Genomic DNA, 14,056 nt, shown 5'->3' with positions numbered 1-14,056 from the left:
AGTAAAAATCCCAAGGCAAAGAGCATGCTCCATGACACAAAAGAGAGAGAGAGTGGTGTCTTTAATGGTTATCTAACTTATAATAGTGGAAAGGAGCAAGTGATTGTCCTCACAACACAAAGCCACGATTGGAACACTGATGGCCAGCAAGTCAACTGTGAAGCCAGTAGGCTGGACAAATGAACCTCCCAAATCTGGGCAGACAAAGAGGGGGGTAGGACAGGCACGTTTGCATGCCTCATTCCATTGTATCCTTAAGCTTCAGCCTGCATAGCTCAGGCTGCTAGATCTCAGCACACAGGCAGCAGAGAAACGGCACATATCAAATACACCATCTGCAGTGTTTGATAGTACTAGAAAATAACTTTTTCATCAAGACAAAAATCTTCCATACAAAAAGAATCACAAATTGCCCAAAACCTTGTCTTGTACTCAGAGGTGGGCACAAATACATCAAAAACTATTTTGTTACAAACTACAAATACTGGCTCATAAAATGTAACAAAATAAAATACAAAATACTGATGTGAAAAATGTATTTAATTAAAATACAAGTAATTAGTCATTTGGAAATACAAAAATATCCACACAATAATCATGGTATACCAACTTTTTAAAATAAACTACAAGGCATATTATTGAAAACGTATCCCCAAGAGACAAGAAATACTATTTTCTGATTGGCTGGCAGAGGGCTATTAATTCTGTACATTGGTGTTCCTATGAAGTAGATCTGTTAAACAAAAATGTAAACAGCATCCCATATCGATGATTGAACTGACAAGAAGCAAACTTCGCAACAGTGGAATCAACTGTAACATAGCAGTGTTTCTTAACTGGTGGGTCGGGACCCAAAAGTGGGTCGCGGAACCGTTCTGGGTGGGTCGCAGAGCTTGTGGTTAAAAATAAATTTAAAAATCAGCAATTTAAAATGATACCTTATCAGATCTAATATTGGACCTTTATTTTTTTTATAAACTTTATTTGTAGCCTACAGATCAGTCATTGTCATGGACATAGACAATGTTTATGTGACAGGTCATGTTAGAGATCTTTTTAATGGTAAAGGAAGTATATAGGCTGCTACTCTGAATATTTGAAGTAGCCTACAGTAAGCTTAGATATGGATTCGCTTAAACTGAGGACAAAATAGGATAGAAACCCCATTGTGTGGTGTGCAGTAGATGGCTGGCACATGAGAGCATGAAACCATCAAAACTAAAATGCCACATAGAAACAAGGCACCTCTGTCAAAGTCAAACCTGTAGAGTACGTTGAAAGGTGACATTAAGAGTTGAAGACTTTACAAATGTAGGCTAATGCCAAACAAGTAAGCCTACAGGCACTTCGCTTGTCTTACCATGTAGCTCACCATATCCATGGCTTGAACGCTAAAAAAATATATATGGGTCGCGACTTTATGAACATGGGAAATTGTGGGTCCCAAAGTCAGACCAGTTGAGAACCACTGACATGGCATCCTACCCACCATCTTTTCCGTAACCAATGAATGTAGAGCGACAAATTTAACAGGTCGGCCTCTTTTTAAACTGAACTGCATTTCCCTTTTTGTGCTATAAATGCATGCCTTCACCATGGTTCACCATGATTCTGGCCTTTGGCTCCCGGACTATGATAAGCATAGCTTATTGTAATGGTTAGTATATTTAACTGAGTGATGAAATGTTGGCTTATTAGAGAAAAAATGACAGATTTTTCGGTAACGCTTTAGAATAACATGTGCTTATTAGGTATTAACAGTGCATAATAAGCAGTTAACAATTCATTACTAACAGTTAGTTAACTGTTGTTATCCTTTAATAACATTAACTAACTGTTAACATGCAGCTTATAAGTGTTAATAAGCAGCCTTTTAAGTTACTTACAAGCATATTTGTTAACAGTTGTAAGTGATAACAAGCAGCTTGTTAATGCTTGTTAATGGTGTATAAGACAAAGAGGTGGATAACTGATACGCTTATAAGACCTTTCTTACCTATTTGTAGTACATTTTGCAGCCCTCCCAATCTAAAGCCATTTCCACAAGCCCAATCTTCTATCTCTCTATACTGTATCTCTCTATCTAGCTTGGTTTAGCTGTGAGAAATGCACCTTCAAAATTGTTGCAGTGAGCAGGAATCGAAACCCGGTTTCCTGCATCAGAGAGTGCATCACTACTTACGAAGCTGCTTGTTAACACTTACAACTGTTAACAAATATGCTTGTAAGTAACTTAAAGGCTGCTTATTAACACTTACAAGCTGCATGTTAACAGTTAGTTAATGTTTTAAAGGATAACAACAGTTAACTAACTGTTAGTAATGAATTGTTAACTGCTTATTGTGCACTGTTAATACCTAATAAGCACATGTTATTCTAAAGGGTTACCGATTTTTCTAAGTATTTAAGTAATACTCTAAATACAATCCCTCAAAGTATTTTGTTACAAACTACATTCGATTTGTTCCAATCCTGCAAAATACAAATTACAAAATACGCTAAAGTAATTAAATACGTATTTAAAATACTGCCCATGTCTGCTTGTACTACACCATGTTGGGGTATTTACAGAAAGATCAGTAGCAGTATTCTTTCCACAGCCAGGGCTAGATATGTTGCCACTCCTTCGCACATCCTCAGAGAGGAAGAGTGCGGTGTGTGTGCCAGGAATGTCCTGCTATCATCCCAAAACACATCAGGATCTCAAAACAATCGCATGACTCACATTCTCTCGGTGTGAAAAGAGAAGAGTGAGAGAGAGAGAAAGAGAGAGAGAGAGAGAGAGAGAGAGAGAAAAAGAGAGAGAGAGAGGCGTCTCCTTACTCCTCACTCCCCAACTCCTCACATCCAGCGTGTCTACATGCCTCTGACTATCTCCCTCTCCCCCTGCCTTATCATCCATGTAGAGGGCAGAGATGTGAATACCACTCTTGTTGGAGAGAGTGCTGACTCAAAAGTGTGGGCACAGCTTTTCATTTTGTGGGACAAAGGCTTGAATACAGGCTCATCTGCACGTCGGAGAGGAGTAGAGGGGGGTATAATTGAGGGTGAGAAAATCTCAACCCCAAAGGATGACTGAATCACCCATGTCGCTGGTCATCTTTTTCAGCAAGTGCGCAGAATGATTTTCATTGTGGTCCATGAATTCCTCGGGCAGTGAGTCAGAAAAAAAAACAATAAAGCAAGCTGGCCACAGCCCAAGCTTCAAAGACTCAGAGGATGAGATCTTAAAAGATAATGGCTTTGCACTTATATTTCTCAACAGGCATTAACAATTCAGGTCTAGAAGTTTTCTCTCCTCTGTAGGCGACAGGCGAAGCATGGTAAATAAAACATGGGCCAAAAGAGTACAACACGTGTTTCCATCTGTCAGTAAGACCCACCCCTAGGACTGTAGGCTTGCACGCTTCATCTTTAACTGTCTCTCACTCATTTGTGTGGGCTGGGTTTTAACTTCCCCTTCAGGAGGTCTTTGTATGGGCCAGTTCCTCTCAGGCCACAGCAGATGTGCCAGTGAATGAGGAAGTAGCTTACTGCATCCATTGATGAGGACTGTGTTTGCATGATAGAGAAGCCTCCCCTGGTTCTCCTGCCTGGAGAGTCATCAAGTCTACACAACATAAGAGGAAATGGGGGGAATGGTAAACTCAGAGATTAATCATTCATTGGCTTGATAAAAATTAACCTGATAAGACAACACTGTTTGGTCTGACTGGACACCTTGACCTACTCTGCACCTGTTATTTGAAAGATGTGCTAATGACTACAGAGATGTTTGAGAAGAATGCATGAGAGATGCATGAGAGATGCATGAGAGAAAGTTATCTAAATAAAGTTATCTAAATAAATAATTTACAGATAATTGCCCCCATTTCAACGAGTGACCACACACACAGTTAAATTACTGTATATGACTTTAAACAAATAAGTATATCCAATGACAAAGCTTACGACAGTGTGTGCAAGTAATCGATCTTTAGGGACAAGAATAAAGGTTATTTGGACTCCACTGAAATGAATGCAATTGACTGGACCTGCATTTACAGTAAGGTAGTTTTTATGACCTATTCTAAGCTCAGTATTAGATGCACAGCAAGAAACAATGTAGCCATTGTGAGGGTATCACCCCCCGTCGCTGGTACAGAGAAACCAATAGACCACACTGATCCCAAAATAGAGAAACACCAAGCATCTATGTTGCAAAATCTTGCAAGTGTGAAACCTAGGCAGCTGAACCTGCACTTGATTCACTGAGAGTCAGATAATATTGAAGTTGATGGTGACTTTCAGACTATATAAAAACATCCCTAGTAGCAGTTCATTCATTAGCTTACTTTCCAGAGAAAACAAAGTTAGTATTTGATGTTGGAAACGAGGTGGTGAAAAGGAAGACTAATCAGCAGGAATTAGTTCTCCATGGCAGTCAGATAAAAGTAAAGCAGCTTAGCCAGTGAAGTTATCCAGAGCTTATTTTTCCTGCTTTTAGTTATTCATGATCTTAATCATCAGGGCTTACACTCACTTCATAGCACAGCAATGGCTCTCCTAGAAGTATGCATCAATTAGGCTCTGCAACAGCTGAGAAGCAGAAGCAGCCAGATGATGGATGATCACTACACAGACCCCAATGGAGGAAGTCCAGTTTCCTGTGTATATGTGCAGTGCAAAAACTATGCACATATTTTCATACAGAAAACAAACACATTTTGTGTGTTCTTGTTATGTTAGAATCACAAATAGCATTTACACATTTTATGAGACCTTTGTAACAGGTCATTATCACATGAACAGACACAGCAGGTTTGAAGGAAGCATCATCGTTTTGGGCCACCTAGTATTCAGGAAGCTCTCAAAGAATAACAATGCACATACCTGCTACACAATGCACACAAAGGAAGCTTTGATAAAGATCATTATGTGTCATCTGCATAGGGCACATGCATACCAATGATTACATTTTAAGACAGGAATAGGTAATATGTCAACTCCACCATGGATCTGAGATTCAGTAATGCCGTCCTATTTTCTCTGGCTCATTGATATGCCATGCAATTTCAATATCACATTACATATAACTATTGCCCATTAGCAGTGGGGATCAATATACAGCTTCATAGGCACTGTCTGCTCTTTATTTTTCAATTTCAGCATGCGTTACAGACTCACAACAGGCAAAACAATGACAAAATGACAACTCTATTCCCTACAGTACAAGTGAATATGAAGCAAGAGTAAAAAAAACTGGTGGTCTTTGACTGCTTTCCACTTTAGATGCAGCTGACTTGATATTGGCTTCAGCAATAATTATAGGTGGTTTTGTCCATTATGCATATGATTGCTGCTCAGCTAACTAAAAGACAGATATCTCTGTCTAGGACTAAGGACAAGGACTAAAAAAAGGCCCTAGACTTTCTTCCAAATAGATCCTCTACCATATACACGCACACACACACACACATACACACACACACACACACACACACACACACACACACACACACACACCTTAGCTGTTTATCATGATACAGTCTCACAATATTATGCCAGTTAAAATATCACATTCAAAATAGCCAGTCAGATTTTACAAAAATTATCATTATATTAATGATTATTACTATGTCTTGTGCCATTCAAGTAGCCTAAACCAACAGAGACGTCATATACCATTGTGGTAAATCAATAAGTGGCCTTGAATGTCTGTTCATCTTTTTAAGACTAACAGACATTTCACAAAGCCTTCGACTTGGTGAGTCTGGTGCACATCTCATCAAGACGTATGGCCTACTTAACTGACCTTAGCTTCAGGACTGCACTAGACCTGAGTATCACATAGATTACACCACTGACCTATCCTGCATATTGAAAATGCAATGGTGCAAATGTTTCTAGTTTCTTGAATGACAATAACTAAAAGCGTAGATACTGACAGGCCTAAGTGAAGTATAATTATTTGGAGAGCTATAGGCGCTAGGCTACTAGGCTGATGAAGCATTGAGCCAGGCTGACAGTTTCAGATTCCAGATTGCCAGTCCACCCCTGTCTGTTCTGTACAAGTCAGAGCACTAGCCACAGAAGCAGTATACTGTATGCACTAAGCACTAGCCACAGAAGCAGTATACTGTATGCACTAAGCACTAGCCACAGAAGCAGTATACTGTATATGAACTAAGAGCAATAGCCACAGAAGCAGTATACTGTATATGAACTAAGCCAATTCAATTCTCTTACAAATGAGTATAAGGACAAACATCTACATTGAGACTGGATAGGGTTGAGGTTTAAGGTTTAACCATCCATATTAATTTCCAGGGTCAAAGCAAACAATAAACTTGAATCAAACCATTGGTGGGTTTGAGCAGTCTAGACATACATCCCACTAACACGTTCTGGTCTGCAGACGCCTTAGGGACATTATTGCTCTCATAACTGGAGCAGGAGTATAAAAACCAGAGGGTCACCCTTTAGCCTTCATTTCCATGCTGGTGCAGTGCTCACCCTGGGTGGTTTGGTAACATGAGTCCACAGAGAGGGGGGTCACCCCAGTTCGCCTGAGAGTCTCGTAGTCAATGGTGAGGGGAAACCTGAGAGAGCTGGGGTACAAAGGACGGACTCAGGTGGATCCCCACAGGTGAGCTTACCTTTCCCTTGCTTTTCTTCCCCTGATTGGACAATTTGATTGAGCGGGAGGAACACCTCTTTTGGAATGCAGGCAACAGAGGGGTGATTTGTTTCCTGGGAATCAACAACGAAGATTGTTAACAAACGAGTAAAAGCAAGCATGTGCACACAAATCAAGAACTAAAGTAAGTAGAGTAGTTCAAGGACAACACAACACAAAGGTAAATGAAAAGTCCGGTTAGACAAAATATTGCTTACCCAGCACTGCTCAGTAGGAGAACAGCAGCAATTCTCCATAGAACAAAAATGGACCAAACAGGAAACGTGTTTAACAAAAGAAAGAGGCCAAGGATACGTATCAAATGTGTGTCCTTGTCTCTGTTGGCAAGACTCAATACAGTAGCAAAAATAACAACTGCTTCAGATAGAACATTCTTTGTTTGGATAAAAGCAGGATTATCCATAAAAGCCTAAACAAATCCAATACAATTCACAGTGATACTGCCATGTCTTAGAAAAAGGTATACATTTTGTTAAATAAAATGTGAGGGTCACCTTCTGAAGTGGTTCTTTATATTCTGTTTTAAAGGCCCAGTTACAGCCACATCAACATAAATATCAGCTATAAAATAGCCCCTAGAAAATGATCCTGTGTTTTATCCTATGATCCTATTGTCGGCATTTGCTTTCATTATCCAGATTTACTGCCATGGTGATGGCTACCTTATGCTGCTATTTGCTAGCATTACAAAAGCTGTAACACAAGCTCCTGTCCAATCTGGAGTGATTGCCTTCTGTCTTTGGCTTGTGAAACCTAAGATAAATTGATTTGCCAACTATTTCTTCAGGTTACAAGATAGACTGAAGACATGTGTTAGAGGAATGTAGTGGGCAGAACACTTAAAGAGACATGCCTAGTTCACCCATGTCCCCAGTGTAAAGCAATTCACTGACAGATGGACCAAAGGGTTCTTCTAGAGGCTAGACATAATATTACAGCATTCTATCTGTCAATCTTGTTCATAAACTAAAAGAACTGTGTTTGCTCTGTCCAAATAATGAGGTTGTGTTTTTATTTTTCTATGTTTTGCGTGGACTTGCCCAGAATATCCTGTTGCGTCTATAAGGTGAGACTCAAATGAGAATCAATGAGAAAGGTTATGACTTTATTTGGAGGTGTGGAGCATTACACAAGAGTACACACTTATCATTTGTTAAGAGCTAACTTTTGGCACCACTACAACGGATGGGTGGAGAGTTCAAACCGTTCAAAGGTACCCTTTTAGGATAAAATTCTGTATTTACCCTTAATTCTACAACTCAAATGGTCCAGATCAATATAAAAACACAGTCAACAGACTTATCTGCTTTTGAGCGAGTACAACGGGAATCACATGTTTTATTAGCTTATGCTGTAGGTCTATCATGGTGTTCACAACCCATTGATTCATAGTAGCCAAAAGCCCAGTGAAATATCTGAGCCTCTAGCTGCATGCTAGTTTTGTGGGGGTTTGTGTATGAGTGGTTGTGTGTGACTAGTGGTGTTGGCTCCTGCTGGGTGGGAGTGAGAGAAGGCTCCTGGTGAGGCTGTTATGACAGTGCATGCTCCTTTGTGCCTGTGAGCCCTGCTGTAAATCTGCCCTGCTCGCGCCTCTCTAAAGGCCCAGCCTTTAGGACTCTGGGGAGGGGGCTGCTGCTCCTGAACGAACAATGAGGTTGGCGGACCTCATAGAGCCCTTTGCATTCTTTCTCAGCCAGATCCTGCAGCTTCCTGGTGCAAGGCATGCTGGGTATCCCCTTCTCTGTTTCCTCTTTGGAAGACTCCTGGAATGTGTGTGACCAGAAATAAAGTGTTTTGGTGGTACTTAATTCAGTCAGTTTGATCATTCAGAAACAGTCTATCAAAACAACTCACCCATTTTCCACAGCATTGGCACTATTTGGTCGTAACAAGCCACTAGAATTTATCTTTCATGGCCACACCATTGTTAAATTTTCCTTGTACAAAATGGGATGTGAGATGATGACTTTAGAACGTTTGATTTGCCTCAGGGTGATGTGCTGAATGCACTGCTGCACAACGCAGCTGAAACATGACAAGTTCCATTCTGCAATGTTTTTTTGTTTTTTTTTCATTTCGATTCAAGATTTCCTGTGTAGAAGCACAGCAAGCGAATGGGGCTTAAAATAGTTCCTCATCTGCAAGGATGGCACAATTTTGACGATAAAGTAGAACTTAGGTGGTGAACCAGTATTATGTTATATTCGCTTGCTTTTGCATATGTTTATCAAAAATGTGGAGCCCTACAGTTTCCCACATTGAGCATTCCTTTGCCATGCGTTAAACATTGTTGCCACATGCAGAAGTCCTCCTACCAATATCCGGCATTTTCATGAGATATGAAAACGCTATGACAATGCAATGAAAATAGCTTTTAAAATGTTCTGATGAAGTAGTGAAGAGAATGGATGTAGCCTCATAATGGCACTGCTGTATCTGGGCTAGAGAGCTTATCAGTGCTTCCCTGGCCCACTGCCATGGCTAGTGTGGAGCACAGAGAAAGCAAGTGGAAGATGTGTCATTATCACAGGCTACAACTCTCCAGATAATTATGCGGTTAGTCTTTATAATATGACAAAACATATAAGACCCAGCTATAATTATCTTCAGAATGGCTTTGTGTCATTCTAGAATAGATGATGATAGTCTAAATAAGGCTAGGCTAAAATGTAACCAGTGGACTGCATCAAGGAAAGGCACTGTTAGCATGAAAGGTATTGAGAATATACAAACACACTTGGATCTTGAAGGGGGGGAGAAATGCAAACATTAACTAATCATGTACTTGCTAATTTGCTACACTGTGCTTGGGGTCAACTTGTTTGGCTAACCTGGTGGAATTTAGCTAAAGGTTTTGTGGCATGGAACATGTTGCCAAGGCAACCAATGTCCCACGCTCACAACAGCCCTTCCAGCAAGACATTAACATGGGGGTTCTCAGGGAAAACCAAGTGACATTGGCTGTTCCAGTCTGTTTAGAAGTCACACACACAGCCATTGTGTTAAACGTTTTTCACAGGATGGATGCAAGTTTGCTCTCACCCCAGGTTTTATTGTCAGAGTCAGAGACAGAGAACAAGGAGGGCCTGAGAGTGAGATCCTACACTTTGCTCAGGTTTACAGGGCCTCTTCCACTCCACTACACACATACGTTACTGGAGGAGTGTTTGGGGCAATGGGGGGCCACTGAGACGAGACAGCAGGGTTCCCCACAGTTGATTAGTGCCACAACAGGAGTGAAATCCTCCACTTTCCCTTCCATCCTCAGTGGATGGAAACTTCCACGGATGTTCTGATGCTCTAGTTACAGTCAGGGCTGAAGGTAGAGATGTCGGAACATTCTATTGGGCACCCTACCTCTAACCTTAACCCTTGCCTAACCCTACAGAGTCTTCTAGGCAATGCTGCCTTTAAGTTGACGGTGAGGGCCCAAAGGACCATATAACAAATGGGAAATGCTGGACAGGTGCATATTTGTTGACTTTGAGAAACTGAGTTTTATGAGAAATATTTGGTGCCCCAGTGTCATGGATTCTTGGAGGGAATGTTACTTACTAAAGACATTTTTATGTAGCCTATCACATGTGTGAAATTTCACATGGACAGAGTCAGAACTGCTTTGCTACACTGCTCATGGCCCCATTTGGAAATGTGCAGAAGGCTGATAATTAAGTAACACGGCACACAAGAAACATCACTGCTGAAAAATTAAATTAGAAATGAAGAGAAATTGTCAACATTATTTATTTCCCCATTATTACCTAGAACATTCTGAGACAACTTGCATCAATAGTGGCCTTAATGCTGGTTACACATTGACAAATGCAGAGGTTTAACAAACAGGAGACCATGTTGTATCATGTTAATGAACATATTATTAGGGAATCTCATGTTTCTATTTGTCTTGTAATCAGAATTATCTAAAATAACATTCACTGAGGAGGAAGCTGAGTGCATGTGCAACGTGGACATTTTAGATTAGAGGAGGCCCATTGTCCCAGCTCATTAGGACTCCTTAGGACTCATTTGTGGAGTAGCACAATCTGAACGACGTCAATGCAAAAAAAAGTGCTTCAATGACCAATGTCTTTTGCCCCAAAGGTACAAACTACATTCTTTGGATGCACAACAAATTTAGGCCATTTCTGGTCATTTTGTTGAGTGGACCAAATGAAACTTGAAGAGGTGAGTAACTGTGGTTAAGTGTAAGCAGATCTAATTCCAAAATGTGTCAATTGCAGTGCCCCCTATGGGTGAATTGTATTCAATTTGGTGTGCGTCTAAAGAATGTTGTAGTGATGTGGGGCAGCCGTGGCCTACTGGGAGGGCAGCTGTGGCCTACTGGTTAGCGCTTCAGACTTGTAACCGGAGGGTTGCCTGTTCGAACTCCGACCAGTAGAAACGGCTGAAGTGCCCTTGAGCAAGGCACCTAACCCCCTCACTGCTCCCTGAGTGCCGTTGTTGTAGCACGCAGCTCACTGCGCCGGGATTAGTGTGTGCTTCACCTCAATGTGTTCACTGTGTGCTGAGTGTGTTTCACTAATTCACGGATTGGGATAAATGCAGAGACCAAATTTCCCTCACGAGAGAGTATATATACTTATACTTGATCCTACCTCTCATTGGTAATGTCAATATCATTTTGTGAATGGCACACAGGGAGGGACTGGAACTAAAAAAAAGGCCCTGGACTTTCTTCCAAATATAGGCCCACTACCATTATCACACACACACACACACATTAGCTGTCTATCATGATACAGTCTCACAATATTAATATGCCATTGAAAGTATTGCATTCAAAATAGTCAGCCTGGGTCACACTGTAGCCTTCCCATTGTCCCTTGTGCCTATCCTGCTGAAAATGTGATGGCGCAAATGTTGCTAGTTTTTTTTAAGACAATGATAAGTAATAACTTAGACATAGGCTACTGAAAGGCATAAGTGCAACATATTTATTTGAAGAGCTAGACACTAGGCTACTTAACTGATGAAGCATCTCACTCACACATAAGTATATCTGTGCTTCTCTCTGTCTCACTCACACATAAATTATTATTTTTCACTTCTCCATTGCTCTTTTTCTGTCAATGTGAGGGGGACGTGGAATTTAACCTTGTGCTTTTGCTTTGACACTTGTGTTTGTGTAAGATGTTCCTTTTATTTGATAGCCTACTTCTGTCCCTGTAACTTGTGTGCAGATGACAAATCATGTATTGTGTGAAATGTTCTTAACCTAGTTTTACTGTAAATATCCTTAGTTCCTAAACCTAATATTCTAACTACAGTATTTGGACTGGAGTGTGTGTGTGTGTGTGTGTGTGTGTGTGTGTGTGTGTGTGTGTGTGTGTGTGTGTGTGTGTGTGTGTGTGTGTGTGCGTGTGTGTAAGGAGGTGTAATTATACAATGTGAGGTATAAATGTGTGTGTGAGTAACAAGTGATTGTCTTTTTGGTGCGCAGACTTTGTTTCTGTATCCAGATTGCCTGCATTGAGACCTGTATGAACAGATACATTTTTTTGTCCTCTAACCTAATCTTCTTATCTCATAGGATAACCAGAGAGCTAATTGGATCTGGACGCTGCTGGATTTGGTTGGACGAAGGTAAGTTCCTGTGGCTGGCAGACCCTCCATGGCTGGTTGCATCTCAAGAGGCCTTGACATGGATGATAATTTGGGGCTATCTATATTGTGGCACCTAATTGGCTTCTTTGTGAAATTGTGGGCGGAAGTGATCACAGGTTGGTAGAAGGAGTAGAAGACCGCTGGGAGGAATTTGTTGCACACTGTAAAGATGATTTAATGTCCACTCTTGCTGCTCCAATAGAGTCCTGAGAAGATCTCCCCTGTGTCTGGGCAATCAGGGATTTCCCATATAAAGTATATAATCAGAATATGTCCCAAACCAAATCTCTGTCACAAGGGTCATCCATAGCTTTGGTTGAATAAATATCTCTCTAAGGAATCACCATTTAACAACCATTTAACAACCATTACTGCACTATGGTTATATCTGTCGAGATATACTTGTATTCTAGATAAGTAAAAAGGGGGTTCTGTCTGTCGGGATATTAGTTATTCATAGTTTCATCATTCAGCTACTAGAATTCTCTTATTACTGAACCCAGTGTCGTTGTGGCACTTTGTGCAGTTTTAAATATTGTTTTAAATATTTAAGAAATTCTTTCATCAATAAACATCATGTTTTAATTTGTTTAAATTGTTAAGAAAAGGGGACAAACATGGATTCTATTTAAAGTTTTTTTCATTCTCTGATGTTTTGTGTCAAGGTGTAGCAGTGAAGACAAATCATTTAAGAATGTTTTTTATCTGTGTAGGCTATAGCCTACCATAAGGATCCTGTAGAAGATGTGTCTGACAGAGAAGGAAAAAAGTCAGGTGAGTGGATAGCCTAGACGCACCCTAGCGGCAGCAAATTTAATTTAAACTTGATGTGGGTCTGGCTCGTCAGGCTAGTCTTTAAATAATTCTCTTCAGGAGTTGGTGACCTTGTGATTTTGCTTTCTGGTCCTTGTGATAGCTGACTGGTACCTGCTATACTCTCCTGCTGTCATCCTCATATACCTGAACAACACTGAGTAGAACATCATTGTGCCATCTGACCTCCATAGCTTCTCCTTAACAAGAGGAGCCCCAAAGACCGAGAATGAATTAAATGAAATGTAGGCTCTCTTGAGTGCTTATAATAATATCTCACACTTTTTAGGGTCTCATGTTTTGAACAATGTGAGCTGTGAGATGACAATTAATTCTGTGCTGATAAAGGTTGTTCTTTCTGAGGTCTATTATCATCAAGAAAAATTGAGAGCTGGATGATGCGGTGGGAAAGTGTCTTTGTCTGACGGCCTCTTTAATACAGGTCATGGACATAAAGAGTGAGGGGAAGAGCACACTGTGATCTTTATTGAGCATGCCAATAACATGTGAAATGCCACAGATCCAAATATGTCAACTTGAGATTTATTTGATTATTGAGAATGTTTGCAAAGGTTTACTCTACGAATGCCTGAAATGAAGTAAATAAAGTAATTGTACTTTACTTTAGGTGAAGTTCATACATTTGGATTCCCTCTACCTTAATGTTTGCATGGAGCCTGGTATGCTCACTCCTGCCCTCTAACTGTGTGCAGGCCATGCTGATCCTTAATGAGCTGTGACATGCTTCCACTTGCTGCTTCCACTGCCACGGCCTGGGAAAAAGCCCAAGAGGGCCTGGAAACAATGGACAGAGGTATGGTGGTCAGGGAATGTGAGACCGGCCACTAAGCCTTATTTAGTCAGGAACAAAGGCTTCTGGTCCTGTACCAACAAAATTGGTGCATATTAAAGAAGGTTGAGGAGATGGTAAATAGGATG

General features: G+C 40.6%; 1 long non-coding RNA gene across 1 annotated transcript; it reads right to left on the bottom strand.

The window, feature by feature from the left end:
• Positions 1 to 2,469: 2,469 nt before the first annotated feature.
• On the bottom strand, positions 2,470 to 6,725 carry LOC125292539. Its single transcript, XR_007193210.1, has 3 exons — positions 6,639 to 6,725; positions 4,523 to 4,670; positions 2,470 to 3,610 (listed from the first exon to the last, which is right to left on the bottom strand). It is a non-coding gene; the product is annotated as an uncharacterized LOC125292539 (long non-coding RNA).
• Between the last annotated feature and the right edge of the window lie 7,331 nt (positions 6,726 to 14,056).

This window comes from Alosa alosa, chromosome 3 (genome assembly GCF_017589495.1).
Source record: "Alosa alosa isolate M-15738 ecotype Scorff River chromosome 3, AALO_Geno_1.1, whole genome shotgun sequence".
Taxonomy (NCBI): Eukaryota; Metazoa; Chordata; class Actinopteri; order Clupeiformes; family Clupeidae; genus Alosa; species Alosa alosa.
Note: the sequence above shows the minus strand (reverse complement) of the source record. Positions and strands in the feature narration are given on the sequence as shown.